The sequence below is a fragment of the Schistocerca americana genome, chromosome 1, assembly GCF_021461395.2.
Source record: "Schistocerca americana isolate TAMUIC-IGC-003095 chromosome 1, iqSchAmer2.1, whole genome shotgun sequence".
NCBI classification, from domain to species: Eukaryota; Metazoa; Arthropoda; class Insecta; order Orthoptera; family Acrididae; genus Schistocerca; species Schistocerca americana.
This window is the reverse complement of record NC_060119.1, coordinates 777,988,362-777,993,696: the sequence shown is the minus strand read 5'-3', so window position 1 is coordinate 777,993,696 and position 5,335 is coordinate 777,988,362. Positions and strand designations below refer to the sequence as shown.

Below are 5,335 nucleotides of genomic sequence, written 5' to 3'. Positions count from 1 at the left end.
TTGGTGGTACAGCTGCCCATTGCAATGGAAGTGAAAAAGAAATTACTTCCAGAGGAAGCTTGGTTCAGTTAGTGAAAAGTACGAACGTTTTATGGGCGAAACGGATGTCAATGAAATATCTGATATGTCAGTTCTCAACGGAATTTTTGCAAACTGTGTAAGATGTATTCAGTGTAGTAAAGTCGATCTGGAGCTCTTTATAAAAAATCACTGAGGACTTGCCAGTGAAACGAAATTGAAGTGTGGTAAGTGTTCAAAAATGACCACCTTTTGGAACAGTGTTGCAGTAGCTCCAAATGGAGAAAATGGTAGCAAAATCTATGAACACAACATTAGATTTTTTCATGTCTTGCATACAATTAGTAAGGGTGCTACTGGAGGTAAAGTTTTCTGTGGCATGATGAATCTTCAAAACCCCCAACCAGGTTTATAAACTATAATATATTTATAGGGTCTACAGTAGATGTCTGTATAGAATCTATGAAGAACGCTGTGGAAGAGGCAGTAATACAAAACAGTGGTAACAGAGACTTGACTCCAGCACTCGATGGTACCTGTGATAAACAGGAACACACATCGCTTCATGGTGTAGTATCTGCCACGAGTATGTCTACAGGGAAAGTTTTTAGATGTAGCAGTAATATCTAAATATTTTATGCGTCCACATAAAATTAAGGCGCACATGAAAATAATTGCACAGCCAACTATAATGGCAGTAGTGGAGCAATGGAAGTGGCTGGTGTTGGTAGTACATTTCAACATTCTGTTGCGTGTTGAAAGTGCGATCTGTGAATTACCTTGGTGACGGTGATTTTAAAAGTTTCAGACATATTCAAGAACTGAAGCCATATGGTGATGATGTTTGAGTACATTGGACACATACAGAAACGAACAAGATCAAGACTTCAGCGACTGAAAGATTGTGAAAAAAAAAACAAAAACTCAGTGGTGGTAAAGGGTTCGTTGGGAAGGGAAGGTTAACTGACAATGTAATTGACAAAATACAGAACTATTGTGGAATAGCTACTAGGAAAAACACACACAGTGTCGATGAAATGAAGAAGACTGTTTGGTCTCTTTATTTCGTACCTTTTCAACTGATGAAAGCCCCCATTATTACTTGTCTCCCAAAGAAGAAAACGGCTGTTGTAAGTACAAGAAGGGATTATTGATTGATGCAGTGTGCACTCATAAACATAGTGTGCCTGATACGGTAATGGAGGTGATAAAACCTATTTTCAGGGACCTAGCAGCACCTGAACTGTTAAAAAAGAGTGTTCATGGAAAAACTCAAAACCCCACTGAAAGTGTAATTAGTGTCGTATGGTCAGGAATCCCCAAGACTGCGTTTGTTGGAATACAAACACTTCACTTTGGTGTGTACGATGCTGTTGCTACTTTTAATGATGGCAACGTTGGAATGTGCAAAGTATTTCGAAACATGGAAATGAAGATAGGTTTCAACATGGTACGAACGATACTTGCTTTAGACAGGGAACATCTTTGGGCTGCTGACAGGGCTGTAAATAGCCTAGAAACACAAGCCAGAGTAAACTGGAGAAAGCTGGAGGAGAAGTTTGCAAAGATGAAGATAATCCATCCTATGGACCTGGAATTCAGTAAAAAGATAATCCAAACTTTGTCGCTCGATTTCCACAATTTTTATTTTTCATACAAATTATATGTTCTTTTTTTTCAGGATCTACCAAACCAATTCGCTTCAGATTTTCAGGAAATTTTATAAAGTCCCTTCTACATAACTTAAGACAGTTTTTTCCCAAAAACCTGTATACTGTTGAATTTATAAACAAAAAATTGCTCAAGGAAGTAGTGAAATTTTATTACAACAGAAAATATTAATTTCTATCAGCTGAATTCAAATTTTTAAAAATCCCTGAACTAAATTGTAGCCAATACTCCAATAAATAGCCTGTAAAAATTTCAACTTCCTAGCTCAAATATTTTCTGAGAAGACATGTAATTTGTAAGCGCTATTTTAACTTTGGAAAGACAGGGTTTTCTTGAGCCCCTCAAGAGTATTTCGAGTCAGCCTGCTACTAGTTTTGTGAAATCGTCAATTTCTTTCTGTGAAATACCTACTGAATCCATATTATATCCCATGCATCATGATCATGTGATTAATTATTTATTAACTTCAGTATTTCTGGATTGATTCCCAGTCAGGCATTTGCTTTGGATGAAAGGTGTCTCTTGTTTTCGCTGATGTCGACAGGTTGGTTCATGCATACATACCACTTGAAACAGGAGGGGGGGGGGGGGGGGAGTGATGGCGACAGGAGTTTCTCAGGTGTTAATATCAAAGGGTTGCCACGACCCAACACTTTTGTTCAGCGACTAGCGGGTACTTCGCGTAGCTGGGGAGCCACCTAAGGCCGACAGCGGTGCAGCGTGCCCGCTGGCGTGAGGTGTGGACGCTGACGGACGCATCACGTTGCAGGGTCCCTGGTGCATCCCAACTCTGGGCAGCCTGCGCGGGTAGCGAGATACAACAAAGTTTTTCAGATATATTTAAGAGATCTGTGACAGAGTAATTACGTGTGTCCTTACACAATTGGAATGAAAAAACCGCTGCAATTGTTTAAAAATTCCTCACACTGAAATGGATTTCCTGACAAATTCTTTAAATAAACTATATTCTATACACCACCTTGTATCCCGTTAACTTTTTTAAATGAACAGTATTCCATACATTGTCTAAGTTGTTTAAACAATATTCCGTACACTGTGATCGATCAAGAATGGAGAGGGGGGGGGGGGGCAAGGAAAAATAAGGGATATCAGTTTAATTAATTTGTCAGTCAAACTAATACAGTGATAGGAAGGGTAGACTATTCGAATAACCTGAAGCACCTCGTGAACACCGAAAGTGAAACAACTGAACTATTTTCCACCAAAATTTGAATCAGTTCAATTAATTAGTCAACTAATTTTATATCAGAAGTGGTGCCGGGTTTCTGAGAGCTTGGGAGTGGGTACAGATGACACAGAAAACCAGTTAACTGAACAACACGTTAAGGACCACTCAATAAAAAGGATGGATTATCCCCAGGGGGTCATAATCCTCATAGCAAAACAATGAGTTAAGGACCTGTCAATCAAAACAGAACAATAGGTTTGTCCCGGCACTGACAAATTACGCTGATGCTAGCGTTGCCTTACTACTTACGAGGCCTGGGCCACGATTCTTGCTGTGTCAGCAGACCCCGCTGTAGATTCATGCAGAGGTATGCCCTGTTGACGTACAACTGCTACGTCTCTCTAAGGCTTCTTGTGTCAGCCTGTGGTGAGTAATGAGCTCGATGGGGTTAAGGAATTTACAGCATCATGTACAATGGCTGCACGTAATGCAGTGTCATGTATCACATGCACAGGGTGAGAACGTTTCATGGCCATGTGCCTAGTTCTTTAGTATGTGTTTCCACTCTTATTCCTCCGACTGCCAGCTAAGAACTGCTGCTGAAATTTATCATTTACTAGCTGCTGGATGTGGGGGGGAGGGGGGGGGGGCATACACACAATGAAGACCAAGCACTCCGTCTTCAGGCCACAAGTGGCCCATTGGGACCATCAGACCGCCGTGTCATCCTAGTCGTGGATGCGTATAGGAGGGGCGTGTGGTCAGCACACTGCTCTCCCAGTCGTTACGATGGTTTTCTTTGACTGGAGCCGCTACTATTCGGTCGAGTAGCTCCTCAATTGGCATCACGAGGTTCAGTGCACCCCGAAAAATGGCAACAGCGCATGGCGGCCCGTATGGTCACCCATCCAAGTGCCGGCCACACCCGACAGTGCTTAACTTCGGTGATCTCACGGGAACCGGTGTATCCACTGCGACAAGGCCGTTGCCCAATGAAGACCAAGGTAACTCATAAAGCACAAAGTACAATGACGGTAAAAAATCTTAACTCCAAAAAGTAATTAATAAAGACTAATGAAATTTCTGGAATAGATTTATCTAGGTAACACATTTAAGTGATTAATATTACAAGATAACAAATATGCTTGCATTGTGTTGTACAGCTACCAGATGTTAGTTTATGGGATGGAGTTACATGTCTCGGCACTTAGTCGGTCAATACAGGAACGGTTGATACTGTTTGTGGATGACTGGATGACGTTGAAGTTGTCATCCGACAATGTCCCAAGCGCACTCTATTGGAGACAGATCTGGTGATCAAGCTGGACAAGGTAACATGTCGACATTCTATAGAGTATGCTGGGTTACAACAGCAGTATGTGGATGAACGTTATCTTTTTGGAAAATATCCCCCTCGTATCACAAGTCTGACGAACAATTTTGTACACAAGTGTATGGGATAGCCACGAGAGTGCTCCTGCTGTCACAAGAAGTCGCACTCCAGGCCATAACTCCAGCTGTAGGTCCAGTGTTTCTAGCACGCAGACAGGTTGGTTGTAGGTCCTCAAGTGACCTCCTAAACAACAAACGGCCACCGAGGCAGAGCGAGCGAAAACACAGCAGAGCTCCACCCGGCCATCCTGTGAGTTCTCGTCTGAGACCACTGAAGATGCAAAGGCGGTGGTCCGGGGTCGTCGAATGCACGATACAGGGGGGCTGGCTCGGAGCTGTCCTTGAAGTAAGCAATTGGTAACACTTCGTTGTGTCATTGTGGTGCCAACTGCTGCTCAGGTTGCTGCTGAAGATGGAGTACGATGCGACAGAGCTATATGCCGAACTCCATGGTCTTCTCTCTGAGTAGTTCCACTTAGCCATCCAGAGCCCAGTTTTCTCGCAACCGTATATTCTCGCGACCACCACTGCCAGCAGCCATGTACAGTGACTACATTCCTGCCAAGTGTGTCTGCAGTATCGCAGAAGGAACATCCAGCTTATCTAGCTTCAATACACAACCTGGCTCACACCCAGTGAGATGTTGATAACGGCGCCTTTGTTGTCTTAAAGATGATTAGTGTCATGTAAAAACACATGATTAGTGTCATGTAGAAAGACATAATCATCGTTCAGGCAGTTTTTATAGCCATCAAAATTCTCGCAGTTAATGTTACTTGATCACAACGATGTCACTGACGATATTTAAGGGTGCACGTGTAGCCGTTCCACGACGCCACTGGCTGTTGGTCTCGCGGCACAATATGGAAATAAAAGTGTCTCCACTCACAAAATTCAGTTACGCAGATAAGTCTCTCACATTTAGAATAATCACTGAATTAAGATCAAGTCCATGTTAGTTGGTTCCGTAATTGCCGCGATGTTCCTGATTGTTACCTCGACGACGCGACACGCAAAAGCTGACACTACACTTTTCCTAACAAATATATGATACTGATGAAACTG

The 5,335-nt window shown here is 42.5% G+C and overlaps 1 pseudogene; it reads right to left on the bottom strand.

Moving 5' to 3' along the window:
• Positions 1–3,750: 3,750 nt before the first annotated feature.
• On the bottom strand, positions 3,751–3,868 carry LOC124561357 (annotated as a pseudogene).
• Positions 3,869–5,335: the final 1,467 nt, after the last annotated feature.